This window comes from Stegodyphus dumicola, chromosome X2 (genome assembly GCF_044657685.1).
Source record: "Stegodyphus dumicola isolate Sdum_Otavi_A_Nest chromosome X2, ASM4465768v1".
In the NCBI taxonomy this organism is placed as follows: domain Eukaryota; kingdom Metazoa; phylum Arthropoda; class Arachnida; order Araneae; family Eresidae; genus Stegodyphus; species Stegodyphus dumicola.
This window is the reverse complement of record NC_140781.1, coordinates 81,706,606-81,724,104: the sequence shown is the minus strand read 5'-3', so window position 1 is coordinate 81,724,104 and position 17,499 is coordinate 81,706,606.

Below are 17,499 nucleotides of genomic sequence, written 5' to 3'. Positions count from 1 at the left end.
AAGTTGCATAATCTCATACTGCGAGTTCATATTTAAACTGAGCAAGCATCTAAAACATATTTATTTATTCATTAAAGCCTGGCTTTTGGCACTTAAACCGTTAGATGTCTTGCTTTTCAATACTGTTAGGTTGCACAATTAAAACCATTAATTAAGCATATGCTTGAATGTTCTTTGTTCATGAATTACTCAGTGTCATAAACAGAACACACGAGAGAATTCCCAAGTCTGATATAAACAGGGTTCGTACGGTCCTTAAAAGTCCTTAGATTTTTTTGGTCCTTAAAAGTCCTTAATTTTGGCCAAAATCAGCAGAAGGTCCGTAATTTTAATCATCTGAAATTTCTGTCTCTTTTTACGACCGCCATTTTGAGTGTGAATTAACATTTTGGAGGAATATTTTTGTCAATTCAGTGACATATGTGGTTATCTTTTGAATGAGTTCATGAGTTATAATTTGTTTGTATTTTTAATATAAATGATGGATACTCGAGTTTCTAAGCAAGAAGTGAAACATAAGCATTTTGAAATTAATTTTTTCTAAAAAAGAGCTCTTAAACAACTTTTCGCTTTTGGGGATGCGAATTATTTTATTAAACGGTTCTAAATTTGGCAACTTATCAACATTTCGGCGATTTTAAGATCAGTTTCTATAGAAAATTTTTAATTCTGAATTTTTCGACGATTGTTTTTTAAACATCGTAACATTAATAAATTTCATGAAAATAATGGTAATATGTTGAAATTATATTAAAAAAATAACATTAAAATAAAATATTTTTATTTTTCGCTGTCGTATTATAAAGTTTCATTTTGGCAACTTATAATACAATATTTTGAATTTGAAAAACTAACAAGATATAATGCTATAAAGCACAATTTACAAAACAGCAAAAGCAAAATTAGCTAAGTAATTAATTAAAAAGGTTAATTAAAGGTGCCTTTTAATTTTTTTCATAGTAAGAGTTTTTCCCATGCAATTGTCTCAATTTTCAAAATTCTCAGAATATGCATGTTTTCTTTATAAAATTAATTTTACACTTTTCTCTCCTTTTTTTTTCCAAAATATTTCTGGCTTTTTGCTGTTACAGTATGTCTCCATGGTATCAACACGTAATGGATGTACACTGCTCAAAAAAAAAAAAAAAAAATGGGACAGTGCTATATCTCCCGTTCTACTGGGGCGATTCACGAAATTCAAATTGCGTTCTTCATGTCTCGAAAGCGCGACTTAGGATATATATTAGATTTATATATAGCGCTATTCTAACATAGGTATTTTGACACAAAATCGGACTTTTTCTGAAATAAAATACCAATTTTTTTCCATATTTCGATTCTACGACTCAAATTATGCCAGAATACCAAGTTTTGTAAAAATCGTACGAGTAGTTTTTAAAATATTAGCTCTCAAAATTTTAGCTCCTCAATGTTAATTGAATTTGGCAAATATTTATTAATATCTCTTTTTTTATTAAACTTTTTTGATTTTTCCTTTCACATTTCGAAATTTAGGTTCATTCCAAATAAAATTTACCTATTTTTTGTGTTCTATTTTTTAAATTTCTATTTTTAAAAATTTTTTATAAATTTTTCGAAAAAAATTTTGAATTATAACCCATAAAAGTTTTACCATCATCTTAAAGTAGGTGTATTTCTAAGCATATCTGCAAAAAATTAGACTTTTTTATTCAAAATTTTCTAAGATATACACAAATTTACATATTTTCACGTTTTGAAATTTGGCATCTTTTTTTGAGCGATAATAACGCCAAATATGGTCTATGGATTTTTGAAACAGCGAATTGCCACAGCTATTTTTAACCTTAAATTTCAAGTAAAATTTTACGGAGAATTAATTATATGACATTTTTTCCCTCAATGATGTGTAATAAATATTTATTAATACTATATGAAAAGCTATTTTTTTAAATTGTAGATGATATTATTCAAATTTTTAACTATTTTTTTTTTTTAAATTTCTCTCTTTCTTCTTTTTTTTAAAAAAATAAGAGTAAATTTTTACCTTTGGCGTTTTATCGTCTGCTACTTTAATTTAACTTCGTTTAAATCGAATTGTCTAAAACTGAGAACTTTCGTTTGATGTTTATTTGAATTTTACGAAAATATTTTATGACATTAACTGCATAATCTATTTCTAAACAAGCTATTGCTTATGAAATGACTGAAAGAGCGGATGATACTATCATCCATATTTTTAAAGCACAGTATATTTTTATAGAAACATAAGATTTAGAATAATCATTTTTATAAAAGTCAAGCTATAATATAAACATACAACCCTCTAGACACCGAATAAATGGAAGTTCAGTGGTTATGTAGAAATAATCTGCAGCTACTTAATGGCTGGATAAGTCAGAAGGTTCTGTAAACAAGTAAGAATAATTATATAAAAGACACCCAAATTTTGGATTCAAATAACAACGAGGGTACGATGTTTATTAAATGAATTTAAGAAGTTTTTAAACATAAAAAAATAAACTCATTTTTTATACTAAAATGTATTTTTATGCGTAGCGTATTTTCATTATATCCTTAAAATTCTATTTTAGAATGTAATTGTCAAGAACTTAATTCTAATCATCAGTAATATAATAAGTAATTATTACGGTTATTAATAAATCCTTCTTATAAAGTAATTGCAAATATTTCAAAAAACTTTCTGTCTGAATGCAAGTATTTCTAATTGTATATTAATCAGTATTGCATACGATATTATTTATGTGCACTTCAGTTCTTACCGTCAGTTCTAGTAGAAGTTACAAATCAATTATATTTAATTAACTTAGATGGTCATTCCTTTAGAAACAGCAATTCAATTATTGGCGCCGTATCTTTCATGTTACTCCCGATTGGCAGGCTACATGATTTTTAATGAGTATTCGGGTTTTGCTAGTAACTTCACTTGGAAATCGCTCTTAAACTAAGTTAGTTGGTTATTTGAACATAGAAAGAACATGGGAGCTATTTGATTAAGATGCTTTCATAGAGAACCTTTGTAAAGAGGAACCCACCATGCAGCCTGGGTTAGACTTCGCAACAAACAATTAGTATTTAACAATCTTCAAATGCTAGGCAACTGGTGAGGCTCCAATTTAATATTTTATTTGTAAATATTTAAAATATTGTTGTATCCTTAGACACAAAAAGCAGAATTTAAGTTTTGTTAACTCGTTAGTAAACTACCAAGCCGTAGTGCAAATGAATATGCAATTTCTTTTGCAATAATTGTATTCACTTAATATTCTTGGAATAAGAGCTAAAGAAGGAACGTTCTCGGAAGATTAAAGAAGTGTTTAAATCCAGTGATATTAGGTTTGTCTTACAAGCTCAGGATCAAAACGATTCTGCAATTGCCCGAGTAGTTGACTTGTAAATGGCTGTGAATTAAGCAGATGACTTACTGAAAACGTATTCCAAATGTTTTGTATTGCATGACAATGCATCTTTTCATTATTCAATAACCAGTCGGAGAAGTGCTTGTGTTCCGAAAATAAGTATGTGTACTCTCGTCCTGCATGTTCTTCAAATTTGTCTTCTTGTGATTTTTTTCCTTTCCCCAAAACTAAAGTTGCCTCTCAAAGGAAAGTTTTTTTGACATTGAAGAGACAATAGTAATCTACTTTTAGAGGCATGTCAAAAACAGATCTCTACAAGCCTTCTCTTCCAATACATGTTGTGCAGTCAGACTAAAAGTTGCATCAGCGTAAATTCTATAATCTATATTTATTACACTCTGATTACTTTATTAACATACAGTGAATATATACTAAATCGTTTACTTCAGCTTAAGTAATTCGGAATTGTTGTCGAAACTAGGACTTAGAAGATAAGTTAAATTAAATATTTCGAACCCAATAAATTCAAGGTCGAAGTTTCAATATTTTATTTTCGGAGGGAGGGGAAATTTTTTCAGTTTTGGTCCATTATCCTAAGTATATTTGCTTCGATTCTTTATTTTTCCATAAAAGCCAAAAATTTATGCATGGCTTCAAATTAAAATTTAATAATATACAGAGTGGTTATAATTAAAGTTCCACATTGAAACGGTCATAAAAGGAAAACTACTGGATCAAATCTTATCAAACTTGGTAATCGTGTAAAGGAGGTCATGGGAATTTATTTTCTGCGAAATAAAGGAAGTTCGAAACCTCACCACCAGGGGGAAATGGCACTGTATGCAATATTATTAAACGAAATATGGGTCGGAATCTAACTTAACCTTTTGTTACACAGGTTTAATATGTTGTATACTCTTAAGAAACTTTGAAGTAGGCAAATCACCATTTAAAAGCGTTAAATTCGATAAAAGTCGAGTGCGCCATCCGTGTAAGTGAGAAATTCGTCCGTGAAAACCACGATTTAGCGATTCGAAAATGTGAGATCGCAAATCTGGAAATCGTTTTCTTACAGATCGTTAATTTGTAATTTTTGAAGCCTGAAATCGGCCCTAAAACATGAAGATACTGATTCAAAACGCTTTTAATCGATTTGGGCCAAAGATATCCCTCACGTTATTTACCTAGTTCCATTGCGTTCTCCTACTGCAATCAATTGCATAGCAGTGTTGGAATGACAGCTTATTTCATAACTGAAGCATTTTTCTCTGAAGAGCAGTCGACAGCTGGACCACTGTGATTGCAGCTCACTTAGAGTCAATGTTAAAATATTTCGTGATACATGAACTGCAGTAACATGGCATTTTAGATACTACGATTTTTATGCAGGGCTGGGCCTCACCTCACATGTGTCGCACAGTTACTTAGGCAACATTTCACGAATGAACGTCTTATAAGCCGACACTTTCCCTCTTCCCACCAGACCTGAACCTCTGTGACTTTTGGCTATGGGGTTATCTCAAAAGCACTCTTTATGGTGATAATCTAAACAATTTGGCAGAAATGGATTGGATTGGATTATTCAATTATGGCAAAGCACACGAGGGCTATCTGCCTAAGGGGAGGGATGCCTTCGTGGAGGACTTTCTAAGGGAAATTGGCTCGTATACACGTTACACATGGGGAAAACCACGAAAACGCCCATGCAGCCAGCCCGTTCGCGGGATTCGAACCTCGGACCGAACTACCAGTGTTCAGCGACTTTACCGCTCGGCCGCTGGTGGGCTTTGGCAGAAATGAAAAATGTGATACACCGACATGTCCGTAACATTCCTCTTGATATGCTAAGAGCTGCTTTTGAGAATGCAGTAACAGGATTTAACTTGCTTTCGGAAAAATGCTGGATGCTACATTGAACATGCTTTGTAACACGTTTCGGAAACTTTTAAACAGATGTTTTCATGTCTTATTTCATTTAACAATATTGCATACAGCACCATTTTTGCCCTGGTGGTGAGTTTTTGAACTCTTTTTTTTTTTTTTTTTTTTTCCGCGGAAAATAAATTCCCATAACCTCCTTTACACGATTCCCAAGTTTGATAACATTTGCTCCGGTAGTTTTTCTTTTATGGCCATTTCAAATTGAAACTTTAATTATAAACATGTAAAAAACCATGTAAATTAAACTTTAAAAGTTTGACAGTTTGGTTCAAGTCCCAGCTTTAAAAATATTTATATAAATATAATCTTTTATATTAATCCTCTTAGAAAGAATGTTTTAAGATGCTAATTTTTCTCTCGCGTTATAGATTGTATAAAAAAACATGATCTTTAATATGATTTAGATTGTTTTAGCCGATTCACTCAATGGTACAGAATAAACCCTGCTGGATTGTTTTATTTCTTTGTCATTTAGCAAAAATCTTTTAATTAAAATATTTATCCTTCGGACTTCGTTTTAAACTTTATTTATAGTTAAAATGACTAGAAAATGAAAAGGTGTCTTCAGCTGAAACGCAATTCATGTAATTGATATTTTAAAAAATTGACAAGAATGAAAAATTTATGGAAGTCTAGCAATTGAAAAATCTTAATTTTCTTGTTTGAGCACTGAAAATAACTGTAGAAGGAAAGAAGAAAATTAGGGAGGAAAGTAAGCAAAAATTTGCAGGGAAATTTGGCTGTCTGACATACCAAGTTGTTTAAAAAAGTTGGACGCTTTTGAATATACTTCCAGGATTCTTCAAAGAATTTAGGTGTTCAAAGAGAAACTACTTGGACGTGTACACCAGCAAATACCATCAATTGAGCTTGTGGTTAACAGAAAAGACAAAAACGATATCATTGCAGATTAAAGTGAATAGCGACTGGTTTTAGACTATATGGTTGTATAAATTTTAATTACGTTACAGAATATCATATCGTATCATAAATGGAGAATTCCATGATTTTCTCATTCAAATTATTTGAAGATTCAGGAGTTTATCCAGTGATGCATGTGGATGTCAATTAAAGATGTTTTTTTTTCCTTCCTGATGAAACAGCGGCCGAGCGGTAAAGTCGCTGAGCGCTGGTAGTTCTGTCCGAGGTCCGAATCCCGCGAACGCGCTGTCTGCATGGGCATTTTCGTGGTTTTCCCCATCTGTAACGTGTATGCGAGCCAGTTTCCCTTAGAAAGTCCTCCACGAAGGTATCCCTCCCCTTAGGCAGATAGCCCTAGTGTGCTTTGTCATAATTAAATAAACCAAAACCTCTTGATAAAACCAGTCCTTCCTTTCATCTCATACCTTCAAAATGGTTAGCCTCTAAAGACTGATAAAGGCTCTGACCAAATATTGATGAAATGGATTGAATTGGATTATTAAGTTACGTCAAAGCAGGGCTATTTGCCTAAAAGGAAGGATGCCTTCGTGAAGAACTTTCTAAGGGAAACCAACTGGCATACACGTTACACATGAGAAAATCCACGAAACCGCCCATGCGACCAACCCGTTTACCGGGATTCGAACCCCGGAGTGAACTACCAGTGTTCAGCGACTTTACCGCTCGGCCGTTTGTGGGCCTTTATGAAATGGAAGGCGATAACTTTATTTAAAATGATTGCCAGAAATATCAAGATATTTCGAAAAGTTGGATGCTTTTTAATATACTTGCGGAATGCCTAAAGAAAAAGAGCAAGAATAAAGTAGAATGCCTGAAGAAAAAGAGAAGAAAAAATAAATTTTTGGGTAAAATTTAGTATTTGTATTTTTTTAAAATTTAAAACTTTTTAATCTTATGACATTTGATTCTTACGATTTCAAAAATAAAATATTTGACTAAAATATGAATAACATTTAAGAAGCCAAATGTAGGATAAAATTGTGTAAAGCAATGGGCACAATGTTAAAACTGTTTAAAGCAATGTATGCAAGTCATCCTAAGTTAAAATGTCGCAATCCTAAGTTAAATGTGTCTCTTATTTATTTATATCTTTTCTGAACGGAACATTGAAAGGCGTGTTAACTGTGCTTTACTGTATTTTCTCTTTTAATATATGCAGTTTTTAAACGCATCGTAGTCTGGGTTACAAAGTATTCCTCCGAAAGAAACGCAATTCAAATAAATAAAATCAAATTCTGGAAAATTTATATTAATAAATATATTTAAAATGCTCTATTCGAAGGAATAAATAGAAATTTTTAAAACAATTATCTGAAGAGACAATGCAACACAAACAATTAAAATAAAAGTATAAGAATTTAAAAATTACCTAAAATAATAACTATGACGAAAAATATATATAAAGAAAACTATTTGAAAAAAAAATAAATGCTGCACCTTTATTTACGCAGTTCGAATAGGTAAATAGAAATTTTTAAAACAGTTATTCGAAAAATACCATGCAACTTAAACAATTAAAATGAAATTCGAAAAAGAAAGAATTACTTAAAATAATAAGTTATAATTAAAGTATAATATAAAGAATATTATTTGGAAAAAAGGAACGATGGTGACTTTTTTTCCTCTCACGGGAAAGGAAACTAGGTTGCCATATATTAAGAAGTTCGCCAAGTGAACTATTCTTGGCGCAAACTGCCAAAAAATGCCAATATAAATTTGTGAATTTCTCCGTAAATTTCGCTCCAAATTTTACAAAATTTCATATTTAGGCGTAATTTGAGTCGTAGAATCGAAATATGTAAAAAAATTGGTATGTTATTTCAGAAAAAGTCCGATTTTGTTTCAAAATACCTATGTTAGAATAGTGCTATATATAAATCTAATATATATCCTAAGTCGCGCTTTCGAGACATGAAGAACGCAATTTGAATTTTGTCAATCGGCTCAGTAGATCGGAAGATATAGGACTGTCCCATTTTTTTTTTTTTTTTTTTTTTGAGCAGTGTACCTTACAGAAAGTTTGCAATGAATTTCTTACTTTTCGGAGAACGTCTGGAAGAACAATGAAAACATAATAGTTGAATGCCTGATACTAGACTACTAGATACTTCTAATACTAGGATTTTTTTCTTAACATGTTTATCTTTCCTTTATTTTCTCTACTTTTCACGAGACACAAGTATGGAAAAGATCAAAAATGCTTCTAATCTAATCACATGGGGCAGACATTATGGAAACAGATTTTTTTTTTTTATTAATAAAGAAATTGGAAAGTTAGAATTTAAACGATTCATCTAATGTCTTAATGCATCATACACATAGCTGGCACTAGCCATTTTCCCATCTGATGCAATCTCCGTGGATCCTAAATTCTGCTGCCTAGTGCCTTTCTAAATTCTGCTTCCAGTGCCTGCTCTAAATTCTAAAAGTTTTGCCATTTCTAGATTTTGTTGTTCGATGTGTCACTAAATTCTAAAAATTGTGCCACATCAGCTCTATAACCAAAAACGAATTTATAATGGCCTTTACCATATATATTTCACATTTCTTTTGAATGTTCATATTATTAAAGAAATAAAATTAGCCACTTTTTCTGCACATTTTAAATGCATTATTGTTTTTTAGAATAACAGAAATCCTTAATTAAGACCAAAAATTCTAAAATGAAACGGAAACGTGTTGAAGAAAGAAACAATGTATAAAAAAAATTATTCTTCAAAGATATGTGCACTTATTATTATGTAAATTACCCAAGTGTTTATGATTTCAGCCTTTATTTCCCATTTCTATTTCCTCATGTGATAAAGTTACAGAGCTAGATTAAATTAAAATTAATTGTATAATCTATGTCCACAATTTTAGTTTGAATTCGACTGTTCTTGTTTAATTACGTCACCGTGAGCTGTAATTGATTTTGATAGCATCAGAACATGCCTTTATGTTCTAAGTTCTTTTTAAATAAGAGGCTTATTTAAACCTTTGTCTGATATTGTAGTTATTTTCAGACATAGCAATAATATGCTTCATGTCTGTCGGGGGTTTTGGACTATTTAACTTTTACCAGATCAAATAGCCTCATAGGTACATTGAGGACAGGTTGACAAGTTAGGAGATAAAGCACACAGAAACTAGCAAGGATATTGGTTTGCATATTAAGACAAATCTCTAATTGTTAGAAAAGATGCTTAAAGAAAAGGAAATCAATAGAAACTAGCCAAAATGTTTGGGAAGGCTTCAAATTAAAATGATGGATAAATATTTTGTTGAATGTTGTTGTTACAAAACAAATGTTTTGTAGCTTTTAATGTGTAATTATCCTAATATCATTTAAGAATCAAATATCATTTAAGAATCAATGTCATAAATTACATGTATTTTAAACTGTGAAATTTTATTAGATTTTCATTTTAATAGCGCTTTTGTAACAAATATTGTTAAAAATAAAGTTTAATAATGGACATATAAATCCATAATGGATAAGGTTATCAAACTACCTAATTTAATTATTTATAGTCTTCTTAGTCTTAAAAATTATTTCTACATATTAAAGCGAGTTATTGCCTTTCATAAATACTGTGGTCACAAGATAAAACACAAAATTCAAGTAATTCTTTGCATCTATTGAGACTTAAAATAACTGGGTTACAACCCCTGGAACTCTACATGAAGCTACAACACTAACTGCATCAAACAGAGCCTGACTAACTTCCAACACTTGCCAACCTTGCCTACATCAGGCCTTTCAGGCTTGCTCTGATCAGCAGGTCTATCTCTAAGCAAGCAGCAGCGGTGACAACATTCAGTCTTTTGTTATTAATCATGCTGATTATGATCTTACTTCTCATTTTAACCTATGCTGTTTGACATAAAACCCACCTGCTATTTACTAAACCTCTAGACTGACCAAAATGAGACACAAAAAAAAATCAACATAAAGCTAACTGTTAGTAAAACGTAAATGTCAGTTATCTTCTTTCAAATATGTGCAGCTATTATAAGTGTAAAATATTTAATGCTACTTGATATATTGCATAATATTTATTTTATTCTCAAACTTATTAATAATTTTTTAATTAATTCATGTTTAGTAATAATGCATACTAATATTATTAGGGATCTATTTTAATTTTAGCATGGTATTACAAAAGTAAAATTCAGGCATAGAATGTAATTTATTTAGTTCCCATTTGCTAATAGGTCCTAAATTTTTTCCATTAATGGTTTTTAAAAGTGCTTAATTTCCGTGTGCAGAAATGTGTACGAACCCTTTATAAAATAGGAATGCAGCATAAGACCAACACTGCATAGAACCAGCAGCCTGTCTGTTGGCACAGAATCGACAAGATACATTGCTGGTGTCGACCTTATGCAGTATTGGTTATATGCTTGTGACATCTCTGTGAATGGGACAAATGTACATTCATCCTCACTCTCATTATTCTATTACTATCAAAATTTATTTTATCATGTTAGTCATATGCCAGTAACTAAATATCGGTTCTATGCCATGTCGATCCCACTGAGTGTCAGTGTTTTTGCAGTGTCGGTCCTATGAATGTAACTCTGTAAAACAGATGAGCATAAAGGCACTCATGTCAGTTACAAGACGGATCGATGCCACAGGTATAGCATGAGCATAATCTGCGTTAGCGTATCCCTTGTAGAGGAGATATCAGCAAGTCTTTCTGCCAGCTTTTACTCATCAGTATTAATGTCAGTATAAACATGAAAGCTGAATCATGTTTATCAAACTCTTATCAGATAAAAAATTAGTTAAATTTCTTGGTTTCTAAGGAACCATCGATCCTTTCTTTACTACAATATCTGCACTCTCATTTTCCTTACTCCACAATGAGAGAGAGACTCACTGGAGTAGTAATAATTCTATAGCGTCGGCAAGAGAATGCAGAAAATGTCGGCATTTTTAAACATGCTGAAGTATTATCAGAAGTACAATAAGTCTCCGGTTTATTTTTAATCAAAAATTGGGCATTTATTGCGAAAGAACGTTACGTTAAATTCAAAATATCGTCCATCGCTAGCCACTACGTTTTCCATCTTTCTGGTAGCATACAGTAGCCACTACGTTTTCCATCTTTCTGGTAGCATACAGATACCGCGTCAGAACTCTTCGTCTATCCACAAATCAACCCAGTTTTGGGTATCTTCATATGATGTGAAGTGCTACTCAGACAGACCATTCTTCATTAATCGAAACAAGTAATAATCAACAGGAGTAACGTCTGGTGAATATAACAGGAGGGGAGAAACTTCTCATTTGAATGTTTAAGAGTATGTTTTGACCTTCGTTCCAACATGTATATGAGTGTTATCAATATAAGAGAATAATTTTATCATGTTTGGAGTAGTAATGGGCTTATTTGAGTGCTCATCTCAGTCTCATCAGTTGTGTTCGGTACAAAGCCCCAGTAATGGTTTCGTTCCGTTTGAGCAACTTATAATACATGACAGCAAGTTGATCTCACCATGATTTTTTCCATGAGTATTCGGCTAAATGTTGAAGCATGGCAAGGTGGTCCCCATGATTTCTTTTTTCAGGTATTGTAGTGGATCCATTTATCATCACCAGTGACTATAAGATATAGGATCGTACTCTGTTTGGCCACATAAACTGTACGAGATCCTACTAAGGAACTTGGAGACTTCTCGCACAGGCTTAAAAGAAACAACCACAGAAGAAGGATAAAAATAGCCCTTTATTATTATCAACTATGAACAGAAAGGCACGTACTTCGTGCTTTACAATAACACCGACAACTTGAGGTGGAACTTAAGAATCGTTAACCTTGTCTTTCACTGAATCGGCAGCAATCCACTGATCCCCGATAAAATGACTTCTTCTTCTTGAAGCTTGGCTTCCCTTTGGCGCCTTATGCTTCAACTCAAATATAATGTTATTTACATGTTAAACCACAAGGACACATTCCCTCTAATTCAGGGGGAAACGTTGATCCAAAAACCAAACCTAAAATGACTTTCATTGCTTTCCAGTGCAATTGATCAGATTGCAAAACTTTTAAGGCAAAATTAAGGTTCAATTAAACGCTGCTAAAATCTAAGGAGAACTATGGTCCTATCAAAAGGTCATATTCTCCATCTAAAGTCTTTACAATAAGGTAGTCGACCTGGTTGAGTTTCATTTGAATCTCTAAGTTTCTGGGATGTGTGAAGTTATAATTTTCAAAGTAGTCAATATGGGGAAGTCTGCGAAACTTTTGCAGCAACGTTGAAACAGATTTTCGAATTTCATGTTCAACTGAGGTCAGGATTGTTAAGTAACTGCATGGCAACAATAGGAATAATCTCGGCTGCTCTGGCAATCAAGGCTGGAGCTAGCAAGTTCAGTTTGGCAACGACCTTTTGAGACACCCTGTATATTGGCATTTATATGGCCTGAGAACATTTATTATCTTCAACCATGCGACAAATATTTCTAAAAAGCTGCAGCCTTTTTGAATAACTGAAAGTAGTGTTGGATAATTATTGGAGGAGATAAAGCAACAAGAATCAGCGTAATAGTCATAAATTTGTTGGACTAGTTATAGAACATGCTTCTTTAGCTGCAGATATGCAAATAACAAAGGAGAAGCTACTGGTAAGATAAAGCGATAAGAATGAGAGAAGTCCAGCTACTGACGCTATCTATTGATGGAAAATGAAAACAACTATGAAATAATTTCCATAAAAGATGAGGGTAAAGACGGATTGGAATTGGGATCGTTTATAAGGTATTTCTCACGCCTTCTTAGCATGCCTTAATGGTGTAGTGGTTAGCACACTCGGCGCGTATTCGAGAGATGCAAGTTTCAAGTCCCGGCGAAAGCATTGCTCATTTTTCATGTCTCCTTTCCAATAACCTAATGACTCTACAGTGGCGCCCGAACTAAAAGGGTGGTGGAAGATGATTCTCCACCACCAGGATTTGGCGATTAGGTCCCCTAATTCCCAGTCGCCCTTTAAAAGGGGAAATATATAAAGTGTTTCTCCCGCCTTCTTAGCATGCCTTCGTGGTGTAGCGGTCAGTACACTCTGCGCGTAATCGAGAGGTTCGAGTCCCGGCAAGGGCATTGCTCACTTTTCATGTCTCCTGCTTCCAAATAACCTAATGACTCTACACATTAAGTAGAACTAAGAGTTTTTATGAATGTGAAATAAATCTAGAAAATCTGATTCGTCGATGCAAGAAGTTTTTTGAATAATTTTGGCTGCAGAAAATGGAAAATATGATTATCTTACCTACAATGTTGTGCAACAAAGGATTTGTGTGTTTCACTTTCCCTAACATATGCCTCATATTCCTCAGTGCGAAATTTAACGGCTGTTTTAGTTTGACCAATGTAAATTAAACCACACTGTCAAGGAATCCTGTATATACCTCAGGGGTTCATATTCGGAATGTGGTTCTGAAGTAAGGAACTATGAATTTTATTGACAGAAGAGAAGGCAATCCGAAAGTAAAATTTCCATAAAATACGTACAGTTTTATACCTAATAGATGGAAAGAAGAAATGTCCACAGAATTTTTTGTCATTGTGTTTAATTTGCGTTGGCCAAACTAAGAGGCAACTGCGCGCTAAGGAACATAAGGCGTATGTTAGGAAAAAAGAAACGTACAAATCCTGTATTGCCGAACACAGTTTGTCAGAAAATCACATTTTCCATTTTTCTGAGCCAAAATTTTTCAAAAAAACATCTCCCATTGGCAAATTAGATTTTCCAGAGTTTTTTTACATTTATAAAAATCCTTCAGTTGTAGTTAACGATCCCAGTTCCAAATTGTCTTTACCCTCAGCTTTTAAGGAAATTATTTTGTAGCTGTTTTCATTTTTCATCAATGGATGACGCCAGCAGGTGGATGTTCTTTCTCTCATTCTGATCGCCTTATTTTATCTTATCACTGGCTTCTCTTTCGTCATTTGCACTTTTGCAACTGAAGAGGCAGGTTCTATATTTTAACCTTTGAAATTAGTCTTGCAAATTTCTGCATATTACGCTGATTCTTTTGCTTTAACTCCTTTAAAAGTCGTTATTCGCCATGTTAAAATCAAATTGTTGGATAATATTTACTAATGCATTTTATATTTTTTCATTTCTCAGTTGAATCAATTAACGCTTTGTTTTTGCTGCATATTATATGTATTACGTATCTCATGAGGTAATAAATTACAACAGACCATTGTTTCATCTGAAGCAGCACTTCGAAATAGTTCAAATATTCTTTCTCAAAAATAGAACTATTCCCCACCCCTGCGGCTAGGAAGAGCTAACCCCTTAACGATCGGATAATTTTCAAGAAAACGGCCATAAAAGTGCGTATTTTTTAATTGAAGAAAATTGTATAAAAATAAGTATATGTACAATATATGCATTCATTTTTAATTTTTGGAATTTTTTAGGAAAAGCCAACATTCAGGGTTATTATGACTGAATGTTGGTTTTCCAGTAAGCCAGGAAAATTTAAGAAATATGTGTTTTAAACATTAAAAGAGAATTTTATTAAACTTACGCATAATATAAACAAAGATCAGTAATTTTTTCTTGTGTGATAAATTTCAGAGCATGAGATGCAAAGGCCAACGTCACAATCATCTGGACAGTAGTACCGAGTTTCCTTCCTATATCTTTTATTGTTTTCATCTCTTCTGGAACAGCAAACTTTGCATTCTCTTGATGGTTGCCGTTTCTTATCAGTTGGGGGTATCTGTCTAATAAAATGCCTTTCAATCAAATGGTTTGGATTATCCCTCTAAGCTTAGCCGGCCTCTTTTGGAATGGTGTCTAATGACTGATGTATTTCAATAAGTTCATCTACTAAAGATAAACGAAACATCAAATGGGATTTTTTCCACCTTGTTTTTTGTAAATAAGATGCAAGTTCAAAAAAGTTTGATCTAACAAATGGAAAATTATTTTCTTATAATATTTCTTTCCTCTTTTTCGAGCAATAGAGTAATCTCCAAGATATTGGTCTACAATATCTACAGCTCCCATATTTTTATTGTAATCTGTGACAATTGTAGAATTTTTGACAACTTTGTTATGCCACTTTACATCTACCATGTCATTTGTATGGACTGTAGACAGCATGGTAACATCTTTCGTATCTTTCCACTTCATGGCAAGAACTTTACCTCGACGAAAAGCAATATCTTCATCTTTGGTGATTCTCTTTTTTACCAATTCTTGAGGCAAACCGTACTTTTTCCGGTATATATAATTTGTGACCATATATACCCTGAACTTGATTCACATAACCAGTACGATTTCACCCCAAAACAGGATATCTTTTTTTGGCATATATTGCCGCAATCCTAAACGACTTTTGAAGAGCATGAGGGTATTATCAGTTACAATATCACGTCCAGGAGTTACAGCTCTTTTGAAACAATTCATTCAGGTGCTCTAACACTGGTCAGATTTTATACAGCTTTTGATTTCGATGTGTGTTACAATCAAAAGTTTCATCATCTACAAAATGCAGAAACTTGTGTATTTCGTAAAATCTATTACACGACATTATGCTTCTGATAAAAGGTGTTGAAATTGAATGTTATTTGCTCCAATACATTTTCGTATCTGGTTTTCTCACAATACCTTGTAAAATAACTATACTGAGAAATTTAAGAATTTATTCCTTTGTGACAGGTATCCAAGGTTTTCTATTTTGGGATAGGTGGAATCCTGGAGAATTTTGGTATTGTTCGGCATATCTATTTGTTTCCGAAACGATGAGATCCACTAAATTGTCATTTACAAAATACTTAAAATATTGTAAGACACCAAAACTTAAATCAAAATTTATATTTACCTATGGTGTTCCTCAAAATTTAAAACGTGGAGGTGCATGATCTGCTAAAGTAGGCACAATTTTAGTACATGCTCGTCCAGGCAACAGTACAGATTCATCAACACTGCTCTCAGATTCACTAACCGAACTTTCATAAAAATCAGTTACTTCAGAATTACATTCAGATCCATTTGTACTAAAATCTGAATCCATTTCACTGTTTGAATCTGACTCCATAATGTACAGAATATTAAAAAAATAAGTATATTTTATCACAGTACAGAAACCACGTGTGTTCACAATGAGACTAAGTAACTGGGTTAACAATAAGATTACAAAATACATATCATAAACACACGTTTGATTAGTGCTGACATCTAGTTCAAAATAAATTAACTATCTTTAACTGTATAAAAAATATTCTGGTACTGCTATCTGGTGTGTAAAATAAAAAATAAAACTTTTTGCCGGGCAAAAGAAATGAATAGGTTTTATTCTTTTTAGCACGTTGCTTTTGAACTCTAAACCCCGGGAATATCACTGGCACGAGAAATAGAGAGCGAAATCTCACCCTGTCATTTTGACGGGAGCGAGAAGGAAGGAGTTTACATTCATTTTTACAATTTAACCACTTAACTTATGTACATTTTATAACTCATACAGATGCAAGTAACCTAAAAAGCAGTTTTTAATTGACAGAAGGATGTTTAATTATAGGTTGTTGTAATTTATTTGAAATTTGAAAATATTTCTTTTTACTGATAACTGCATTTTTGTTCAATACTATAGAAATTATTTAAAAACCCATTTGTTCTATTTCTTTAATTACTGTTACAAGATATTCTTAATAAAGTAATTGTTAAATTATGATTGTACAATGTGTACTATATTCTTGTATGAAAAGAGAATAAATAAATTTCATCTAAGAGGATTTACTAAAATTTCGTGCTCTTTCAAGTATTTCGATTTTGTTTTTAGGTAGAATATGCTTTCCTGGAGAGGTCTACTTGATAATGAAATGTCTGACATAGCTGGATGAGACAGACAAAATTAGCCATATTTCTAAACTGCCCAATATGCTGCAGCTGAATGCACATAAACTGATGTAGTTAATACTATTATATCATTGAGATATTTTCCATTGTTAGGAAGTGGTTACATAAATTTCAGCTAGTCAATAATAATTTCTTTCTTCATAGATTCAGCTTTGAAATATCAAAAGCGTTGTTAAATGCAGGAGGCTCAGCTGGTTTCTGAACCTCTTATTTTAGGAACAACAATAGATTCTAAAATATTTATTGAGCTAACGTGCACATTATTTTTGGTAGTCTGGATTATATAACTTTATACATAATAATACGTGTATCAAACTTAAAAAAAGTATATTTAAATTTGCTTTTCTTCAAACGCAGATTTCAAATTTAATTTATTTAGAAATTTTTAATTGTG